General features: G+C 38.9%; 1 non-coding gene across 1 annotated transcript; it reads right to left on the bottom strand.

The window, feature by feature from the left end:
* Nucleotides 1-3,705: 3,705 nt before the first annotated feature.
* Nucleotides 3,706-3,839, bottom strand: LOC132236331 (small nucleolar RNA SNORA38). The gene has a single exon (XR_009453270.1). It is a non-coding gene; the product is annotated as a small nucleolar RNA SNORA38 (small nucleolar RNA).
* Nucleotides 3,840-11,188: the final 7,349 nt, after the last annotated feature.

The raw sequence follows: 11,188 nt of genomic DNA, 5'->3' as shown, positions 1-11,188 counted from the left end.
AGATGTTTTATCTAGGTAGACATCTTTCTGCAAATTGTATTGATATTTGTATGCTCACCTTCATTTAACAAGTAATTAATGCTATTAAGGACACAATTATCTGGAATAAAGATCCACTAGATTCTCTCTGTGCTTTCAATCATTCTCCCTTTCTTACAATGAACGATGCCTCTATCCAAGGAAAAGGGGGATCTTAGGGTGTGATTAAAAGTTTGCATCTCACCCTAACTGGTTTGGCTCAGTGGAGAGAGCATTGGCCTGTGGACTGAAGGGTCCCAGGTTCGATTCTGGTCAAGGGCATGTACCTTGGTTGTGGGCACAGCCCCAGTAGGGGGTGTGCAGGAAGCAGCTGATTGATGTTTCTCTCTCATCGATGTTTCTAATTCTCTATCCCCCTCCCTTCCTTTCTGTAAAAAATCAATAATATATATATTTTTTAGAAGTTCGCATCTCCAGAATTTCTTTCCCTGTGATGGTTTAGGTTTGGCCCTTAATCACCGTCAGTTTGCAGAAGGAAGAATCAAATAGCTAACAGCTGTAGTTCCAGAATCATCTCAGACTCCTCACAAAGCTGGAAGTTCAATGGGGCATCAGCTGCCCTTGCCTAAGGAAGAGGAGAAAGAGAGAAAAGGGGAAAGGCAGAGAGAACAATAAAGGTGTATCGCAGCAGGAATACTGCCTAGCTCTACAATTTCTCTGGTCAGTGGGAAATGCTTTATCTTAATCCACGTGAGCTCTCTCAAGGATGAAAATATTCTTCCTGGGCAACCTTTGATTCATTTGAATAGTTGCTATTCTCGAGCAGAAAATGGAAGTGTACTTATGAAAGAGGTGGTAGGAAAATGAAAGGGTATTATTTCCCCCTTAAAAAGCAGTAAGACACAGGAGGAAATCTGAACATAAATACAGTGCTTTCTCTGACACACACCCATACACCAATCAGATTACATTAAAAATTACTGAACCTGTTCTCCAAAGTAAGACAATCGATGGATTCTGAGATTTCTTAATTGATGTCCATTCACTTCTTTGGGAAGGATTAAGGAAAGTAAAAAAATCCTTTGTTCTCTTCCAATCCTGCTGATAGTGAAGGTTTGAGACTGTATTTGGATTTTTCAGAATGAATGTATTACTGACCAGGTCCTGGAAGCTCCAGAATACTAGGGCAGTCTTCTAAGAAAGGCACTTGTAAACTCTTTGGAGGACGATTGGACCTCCTCTCTTGGAAATAGGCTCATTATCCACATGCAGTTAGTCTAAAATACAAATCCTTCCTCAAAAAAAAAAATGTGTGCAAGAGAAACAGTATTTCTAACTCAATCTTCTGATGCTGTTTACATACTATCACATCATGAAACTTGACGTTGGGATTAAAGCAGAGATCAGCCAAGCAGAAATCTCCTCTAAAATTCCCCTAAGATGTAATCACTTGCTAATTACCATCTGGGGTAGGAAATTCTGCCTTCATAACATAATCATTTCTTCCATATTTGGAAGTAAATTCTGTCTTCCTTCATGATTCCACACATAGGTACTAGATTGACCTCTTGGAGTATCAGAAATTTCCACTCTCTCTACCACAGAGGATCCCTTAATATTTGAAGATAGTTATCCTATATAATAAAGAGCTAATACGCTAATTAGACTGAACCACAGAATGACTGTCTGGACAACTTTCTGGATGAAGGTGGGGCTGCGAGGGCCGGCCAATACTGTAAGGGCTGAGCCCCCTGCACGAATTTCATGCATCGGGCCTCTAGTATACACATAAACCCTTTATGTCTTCCTGTTTTCAGAGAAAACATCAAGGGCTTTGGGCTCAGTTCTACTTTCAAAACCGGGCTCTGCCCTAGCCGGTTTGGCTCAGTGGATAGAACGTCACCCTGTGGACAAAGGGTCCGAGGTTCGATTCCTGTCAAGGGCATGTACCTTGATGGCAGGCTTCTCCCTGGCCCTGGCCCTGGTCAGGGCTCTTGCAGGAGGCAACCAATCCATGTGTTTCTCTCACATCGATATTTCTCTCTCTCTTCCATTCTCTCTAAAAATCAATGGAAAAATATCCTCAGGTGAGGATTAAAGAAATAAGAAACAAACAAACAAACAACCTGGCTTCACTATTTACATGGACCTGATTATAACATTAAATGTTTCTAAGCCTCAGTTTCCTTAAGTGAAAAAATAGAATAACACCCATCCCATATGGTTGTGAAGTAGATTAAATTAGTTCAAGGTATGCAAAGTGCCTGACCTTGGAGGTCCTGAGTTAACTGTGACTCGTATAATTCTGAGTACTCTGGCTTTCAGCCCCCTCTTTCCACCCCAGGTGGTTTGCTCCTGAAGCGACAAAGCAGAGCTTTGCAAACAGTGTGCTACAGGATGTGCCAAATTGTTATCATTTTCTGTAGGTGTCATAGCCTCGGTGTGTGTGTGTGTGTGTGTGTGTGTGTGTGTGTGTGTGTGTGTGTGTGTGTGTGTAAAAGCAGCACATTGCTTTTTATGTTCTCTCCCATGGACCACAGCAATTTTTTAGTTTTAAAGGAAGTCTCTCTCCCTTGTCATATAAACATTCTTTCATTATCAGCATTTAAACAGCAATTTCTGTTAGAAATAAAGGATTCTCTAAGAGAAACATGGCAGTTCTTGACAGCGTTTTAGTCCCGCAGCCCTAATAGTGGCCCAGCAAGCCTTTTTTTTTTTTTTCTGACTTGCATCCTACAAATATTATTTTCACCATGGTATAAAAAAGTTAAGGAAACACTGCAATTATTAATGACTACTTGGTATGTGGTAATAGAATTAACTAAATATTATCCTCCAGAAGGCTAAGAAGAATAGAATGAATTATATTATTCATTTGTCCTAGATCTGACACTTCTGTTTTTGCAGTTTAAAATGGTATTTGGGTTTGGGAAGAGCCACATCAGACTAACATTGATCTGACAGATGAAAGTTTCTAGAAAAAATATAAATTCATTCATTCATTAAAAAATATTTTGGACCCACTCTGGGCAGTATTCTAGATAATGCAGACATAGCTTTAAAAAGGAGCACTAAGAGTCCTTCCTTCATAAAGTTAAAATAATAATAAACATTCAATAAAGTCAGTGGTATTTATAATAGAATTTGAATTTTAAAAATAAATAAATAAATAAATAAATAAATAAATAGACTCCCAGGTTGCTGCCCTGGCCCATTTCTGGTCAGGAGTATAAATATTAGAGTCCAAATGAATGGAAATAAATTACTTTAGAAAATAACCTCCTAATATTTTTCCTATTCATTTAATATTAATAAATGCAAATGAATGCTCAGTAGGCTGCCTGATATGGCTGCCACTCTTCCAGCTATTGTGTATTACATTATGCTCCATCTAGCTCCCTGCTTCACCAGTTACATCTTTGTTAAATTCAAATAAATTGACACAATTTGGGATATCTTTCTCCTAGCAACTACTGGTAATATTTTTCTTTGTAAAACAGAATCAAGGCCAGAAGCCATCTGTATTTTATTCTTGATGATGATGTCCAAGGATCTATTCTTGTATACTCTTGTATATATGGTATTGTGACAGAATAGGCTGGGTTGTGTGACACAGTGGCAAACTCCAAAACTGCAGTGGCTTAAAGCACACATTTACTTATTTCTTGCTTACACTATATTTCTTTCTTTCTTTCTTCTTCCTCTTCCTTTTTTTTTTTCCGTCTTCTATTTGAAATGGTTGATCTTGAACCTGCAGGGAGCAAGCTGGCTCTAGATTTCTTCAAGTCCACATTTCTTTCTTTGCCTTCAATTCTTAGTGTCCAAAGACAGGGAACCACAGACATGCCTTTGTAGGAGGGGCTTACGCTATATTTCTATTGCAGGTAGCAAGTAGGTGTCTGTCTTTGATAAAGCCTCAGGGGTCCCAGATGCCTCAGTGCTGCCATTTGAAATATTCTCAATCACAAAGCCAAAGGAAATTGGATGTGGTGAAGGGGACACTGCCTCTTAAAACTTTCACTTTCTCTACTCAGAGAAATTACTTGCCACACCCAATGCCAAGCACACAGGGAAAGACAACCCCACCGTGTGTTGAGAGAGACAGCCTGAAATTTGTGAGCCACCATAATGATTACCACAGGAGCACTATTTACTGATTATATTCTTCCCTCCCAAAGTAATATTACTTTCAGGTGTTCAGAATCTTACTTTGACATTTATGCTAATATGATCAATTGAACAACTTATGATAATGCATTGAATTTAAGAAGCTCTTACATTATCTGTCAGGCATCCTCATAAATCTTAAATATATTCCCTAATTAGACATCTCACTTCTTTAAGCTTAGAGAAGTAAATCATTTCATGCTTTTGTAGGAGAGTGATATTGATATAAAATACGTCGGCCTCTGAGGGTAAGGAGTAAGTCTAGAATGATGTGGGCATGGATTAAAATGGTATTAACTGTAATAAGTGATTATTAAGCAATCTTTGGAATATTTCTCATATACCTTCATTCATAATCCATCTCATCCATTTTTTACGGGGAAAAATATGAGGCACTCATGGTTTTTTAATAAATTAGGTTTTAGAATTTACCGATTGTGGATGTTGTGGGTAGGCCTGAATGTGACAATGGCAGCACATTCAGGGGAACGCTTCTGCTCAGTGTTTACACGGTACTATTGGAGCCCTTATAAATTAAACCACTGTCTGACACTCAGCTTGTGAAGAAGGATCTGACTAATAGCCTATTCAGGCTTGTCTTTCTTTTAGAAAAATTCTGTTGCAAATAACATTGCATTTTCTTTATACCAATCACCTCTAAAGAACCTGATTTTGAGCTTCCTTCCATGGTTTCCTTCAGGCTCTCTGTTTGTGGCTGTTTTGTTTGTGTTGGTGCTTTATTGCTTGCACCTTTAATAGAAGTGAATGTTTTTCTCTTATTTCTTTGTTCAGTACAGAAGGCTGCACCGTGCGTGCTCCTCTATTCCTTGAATGAATTTCAAACAGTCTTTCAGAACCCCCGCATTGGGGCGACAATGAAAGTAGTCAGTAATTGTTGGTGAAAGCTTTGTAACTCCTGCATCGTACCACAAAATTGAATTGTGAAGAACAAAAGCTGGGCCTTTATCCTCCTTTGTATTCTGAGAGGGCTTCCAGAAAGCTTAGGTAAAGTCTGAGTATGTCATTCTGCCAATTTAGCACATGCAATATAAAACACAATCTGATAGAAATTAATAAGATAATTTGAGAAATTGAATCCGTAGGTAACTAGGAAATATTATCTCTTCCTGGTACATTTGGCTTTCTGTGTCTGAGATTGTAAAATGTTCAGATATTGCAGAACTGAGTAATTGGAGATTTACCAGTACCTATTATTTGCATTCATGACTGCCATAAAATCTCCATAAATTATTGTTTATTATACATTTTTTATGATTTTTTTGAAGGCTGGAGTTATAAATACTTATTTGTTGGGAGCATAAACTGAATCTAATGGTTTGTTCAACTTTTATTTATTTCCTACTCCATTAACTTTGGTATAACTTACAAAGATACTACAGTACAAATGGAAAACAATACTTGAGAAAATTCAGGATGTAAAAAAAATTATAAATGAGAAAAATAAGGGTATGACAACCATTAAAACCAAGAATTACAAAAAAAAACCCCAAACATTTATTTGGAGCCAGATATCTGATTCTGCTTTTCTAAAGCTCACAACAAAATTTCCAAAAAAAAAAAATGGAGCTTATCAGTCATATTGCTTTCTCTAAAAATTCTTGTTAGTAAGAGCAAGAGAGAGTTCACAACAAAGTCAAATTCTCTAATCTTTTCTTTTGTGATTTGATGAAGAAATTCTTCCAAGGTCATAAAGAGAATCTCTATGTTTGCCTCTAAAGTTCTTAGCATTTTGCCTTTCATATATAAGCCCTTGATTCATCTGGGATTTTATTTTTTTAACTAGGGGCCCAGTGCACGAAATTCGTGCACTGGGTGTGTGTGTGGGGGAGTGTCCCTCAGCCCAGCCTGCCCCCTCTCACATACTGGGAGCCCTCAGGCGTTGACCCCCATCACCCTCCAATCGCAGGATCAGCCCCTTGCCCAGGCCTGACGCCTCTGGCCTAGGCGTCCGGCCTGGGCAGCGGGGACCTGCAGTGGCAGCGGGGGGCGCCGTGATCGCGCGGGCTCCGCCCCTGCCACTGCAGGATGCCTCTGGCCTAGGCGTCCGGCCCGGGCAGCGGGGACCCGCAGCTGCAGCGGCCCCACGATCGTGGGCTTAGCTTTAGGCCCAGGCAAGGGACCCCTAGCTCCTGGGACTGCCAGCTTCGACCGTGCCCAGCTCCCATCGCTGGCTCCACCCCTACTTCCTGCTATCACTGGCCAGGGCGGCAAAGGCACCTGATTCTCCGATCATGGCTGGGGGGCAGGGCAAAGGCGGCCCCAGGGCCGCCTTTGCCCTGCCCCCCAGCTCTTAGCTCCCCCCTGGGTTTCTGATCACTGTCAGTGGCAGGGGGCTTCTTCCTGCTTTCCCTTTCGCCTCCCTGCATTGTGCCTACATATGCAAATTAACCACCATCTTGTTGACAGTTAACTGCCAATCTTGGCAGTTAATTTGCATATAGGCCTGATTAGCCAATGAAAAGGGTATCGTCGTACGCCAATTACCATTTTTCTCTTTTATTAGTGTTGATGCTGCAGAGTAGCAATCTTTATTCCTTCTTTTTCTACATTGAAAAAAAAAATCAATTGTCCCTAGTCATTCTAGTTGAGGGTGAATGAGTGAGAAAGTGGAACTACCACTGTAGCCAAGATTGAGACAATTTAATACCAAAAGCTAGAGTTCAACCTCCGTGACGCATGGGGAACACTGCTGGTGTAACCTGGCAGAGACACACTGCTTGGAGCTATTCCCTTGACTCATAATTTGAGATTTTAGCCTTCCCAGTTCCCTTACACATTATAGAGCTTCGTTATTTGGGGCTTCACTAATTCAGAAGTTGTTAGAATTCACACAGGTATGCTATTGAAGTTTATTTTTACACCAAGAATAATGGCAGAGATTGCAAGCAATCTTAGCCATATAAAGGAGGGTGTTCACACAAAAAAACTATCTTAAACTACCTTCAAATACTGTAAAAGAACTTGTTTGTGTATGCGTAATATTATGCTTAAATATATTTTAAAGTCACTCCAATTGTCAAGAACTTCTACTAGGCAATTACTATATTATTACACATTGCTAGGAAGAAGTGAGAGTTTTTGAACTAATTTTAAGTAGCTTTTTTCCCAAAGAGTCCAATAACATGCTTTTTAATAGAAACAAATACACTGTATTACTGTTTAATGAGTTTAATAAAACAGAAAATAATGCTGTGGTTACACTTTAGTTTCCAAAGCTAAATGTTAACATTTCTAATGTCCTGCTGGTAACCACTTTTAACACATTTCACTGAAGGAATTAATTTGAAAGAAAACAATTAAGATGAAACAGAAATGTCAAAATTTGTTAAATCATCTAACTTACTAACCATTGACCCATATTGCTTTTATTTATATGCTATGTGTCTGAATTTTCTATCATGTAACACATTACCCCAAAACTTAACAGAGCGGCTTAAAACAACAGACATTTATTATTTCGCATGGTTTCTGAAATTTAAGATTCTCGGAGTGGCCTAGCTGGATGGTTCAGGCTCAGCTGTGGTCATCTGAAGGCTCAGCTGGGGAATGGTCCTCTTCCAAGCTCCCTCACATGGTTGATGGCAGGCCTCAGTTCCTTGCTGAGTCCTCCGGTCCTTGTCACATGGGCCTCTCCAGAGATGGCTCAAGTGTCCTCCCACAGGAAGATTGCTTCCCTACAGCCAGTGATTCAAGAGAAAAAGGGTGTGAGTGTCTACATAGATGTAAGCCACAGTCTTTATAATCTAACTAGAGGCTTGGTGCACAAAATTTGTGCATGGGTAGGGTACCTAGGCCTGGCCAGTGATCAGGGCCGATTGGGGCCTTCTGGCTGCTGGCCAGGGCCTCCTTTCATTCCACGCCACCCCCTGTTGGTCAGCGCACATCATAGCGAGTGATAGAACTCCTGGTCTCCCAGTCAAACTCCTGCAGGGACACTTTGTATATTAGCCTTTTATATATATAGATGACATACCATTACTTCTGCTGTGTCCTACTACCCACAAACCTGGTACAAAGTTGAAGGAGACCACACAGAGTGTCAAGTAGGAGGTGGGGAACATTGGGAACCACTTTGGAGACTTTGCTATCACAGTATGGCATTTAAAAATATATAGAGAAAAGGGAATAAAACACAATATAGGGATCAGTTCACTCAAATAGAAGGCTCAGAAACCTATCTATACATATAAAAACATAGTATACAAAAAATGATAATTATATATGCTTAAATATACTTCTGGGTCTTCTATTTCAATCCATTGGTCTGTCTACTGTGGCATCATCTCTATTCTGATTTTGAGCACCATAGCACTATAACATTGCAATATCTGGTAGAAAAAAAAAAAGAAGGAAATGTTAATTTTTAACAATAACAAAATTACAATTTTTCAAAGCTGGCTTCTATTTCTATGCTGAAATAATTGCTTCTATCTTCCTCCCCTTGCAAATTCATTAATTTCAAAGAAGTGATTCTCAACATCTTGTGAAAAACAGAAAATAATTTTAACAACTTGGGAAGGGAACGCAGGGTAGTAAAACTAATTAATCAAGGAGGATATGGAGGAAATGAACAATTGATTCCCAAGGGCAAGATAGCAGCTATATGTTTGGGGAAACCTTAATATATTGGTTTCCTAACTTTTTGTTTATGTCTGGCACTTAGATTATGTGGTTTTGCTGTTGCCATATTCATTTCACGCAGAGTAATATGGCATTAGTGGCAAACTATAAAGCAAGGATATTTGCTTTCTTATTCTCCTACCTACCATCTCCCTTTACTGACTGCATTATTCATTGTGTATTAACGGCTGTGATAAATGATCCCAAACCTTAGAGGTATAATGCAATATAGGTTAATTTCTTGTTCAAGTCACACAGTCCAAAGTAAATGCAATGGGGTGGGGGGTGGGGGAAGGAGGCAAGGCAACTATTCCACACACTTCCTCAGCCTGCCTCTTCCATCCCCGCCCTTAACCTCAGTCTTTCACAGTTAAAGGAAAAGACAGAACTTGAAGGCTTGTGCAAAATGGTATTTAGGGTCTAGGCCTGCAAGTCATGTACATAATTTCCACTGACCAGAACTCAGTCACATGACCGCAATAGGAGACTCGGGGGACTGTAGTAAAGCTGTGTGTCCAGGAAGAAAATGGAATGGAGTTTGGTGAACACACAGTAGTGTCTGCATAGCACACCCCTTAGTCTCCCTGGGCAATGGGAACACATGTTCTGATGAAACCACTCCTACAAAACTCTAGTCTTCAGTCCTTCAACTTATAATTTTCTTGTGTTTTATGATTTGAAACAATGATTCCTTTTTAAAATAATTTTTTAGTTACAGTTAACATACAATATTAGTTATGTAAGTTTCTGGTGTACAACATAGTGATTAGACATTTATATAACTTACAAAATGATCTCCCCAATAGATCTTTAAATTTATTCAAATAAGAAGGGACTTTCCTGAATCTTAGTTAAAACTACGCAATAAGCTTTGAACTGGGTGGTAGACGAGAGGCAAAGGACTACTGTGGAGCGGTTGTGAGTTATTGAGTGAGAAGGTGGGACTATTCAAACCACTTGTGCTCAAACTCTGGGTGAGCAATAAATGCAAGTTGTGACAACTCCTTTTTTAACTCACTGATCCTGAAGTATGAGAATGCATATCTAAAATTATGTGCTGTTTTAAAAATGCCTACTTGTATGCAAATGTAAATTCTTATTTATAGCACCTTCTACCTGTGCAATCACCATTTTTAAAAATATATATTTTATTGAATTCAGAGATGAAAGGAGAGGGAGATAGAAACATCAATGATGAGAGTGAATATTGATCGGCTGCCTTCTGCAGGCCCCCTACTAGGGATCAAGCTGCAACCCCAGCATGTGTCCTTGACTAGAATCAAACCCGGGACCCTTCAGTCTGCAGGCCGATGCTCTATCCACTGAGCAAAACCAGCTAGGGCTGCAATCACCATTTTAAAAAACCTAGGAAGTAAAACAATCTGCACTTTAAAAATCTCCGTATATAATACAATGAATTCAATAAACTGTGGCTTGAGACTGAAAAGACAGAAATGTAATGAAAAGTTCTGACTTTTAAGGCTGAAATTTCAGAATTAGAGAAGCAAAATAAATCTAAAACCTCAAATTTAATAGATTTGGACTATTTTTTTTCTTGCTTGAGTTGTTTTTGTTATTAAGCAGCAAATGACTCATGAAATCAGACATCACATATTTTTTGCTGTCATTTATTTAATTACCCTATTTCTAGGCAAGACATAGTTCTTAGTCACTTGGTAAACTTCACAAAGACAGTTGGTGGCAGAAATTTTACTGAATGCTGCATTAAAAAATTGCAATAAGTTATTCCTCTTGATAACATACCCAATTTAAGACCTTTCAATCCTTAGCTTATATAGTTGAGGATTTTCCTTAAATTGCATTGGCGAATTATAAACCTTCTGTTTTCCCAACTTTGGTTAAAAAAATAATTCTGACTTGTTGTACACTTCTATCTATATTTCTCTTTCACTTCTTTCTCCCAAATTGCTGCTATGCTTATTTTTTTTTCTTATAATACATTATCCATGATTTATACGTCATTATGCTCATTAACCTTCCTTCCTTCCCTCCTTTCTCCTTCCCTTTCTCACACATAAGGAATGAGAGGGAGCCATGGCAGTGTATCTCCTTGCTAAGTTATAATGTGAGCCATAGTGGCAGAACACAAATGAAAGATACTCAGAAAAAAAGAGTGTCTTCACACAATTACAATAGAAAAAAGAAGGGATATTTGAAAATACTTGCAAAGTGTAACTTTAAGTGTTTTATTAAAGGTGTAGTGAGGAGAATGACCAAGCCAAAGAAATACTTTCTATTTCCATAAATCATTCCATTCAGATTTTCCAGGAAGTAAACTTCTAAGAGCAGGATGTTGTCTCCTCAGTCTGGCATTATTACTCGCTCAATATTTGCTGAATGAATACATCAATGAAAGCATATATGAATGGTGAGACTTATA

This window comes from Myotis daubentonii, chromosome 5 (assembly GCF_963259705.1).
Source record: "Myotis daubentonii chromosome 5, mMyoDau2.1, whole genome shotgun sequence".
NCBI classification, from domain to species: domain Eukaryota; kingdom Metazoa; phylum Chordata; class Mammalia; order Chiroptera; family Vespertilionidae; genus Myotis; species Myotis daubentonii.
This window is presented reverse-complemented; position numbering and strand designations above follow the sequence as displayed.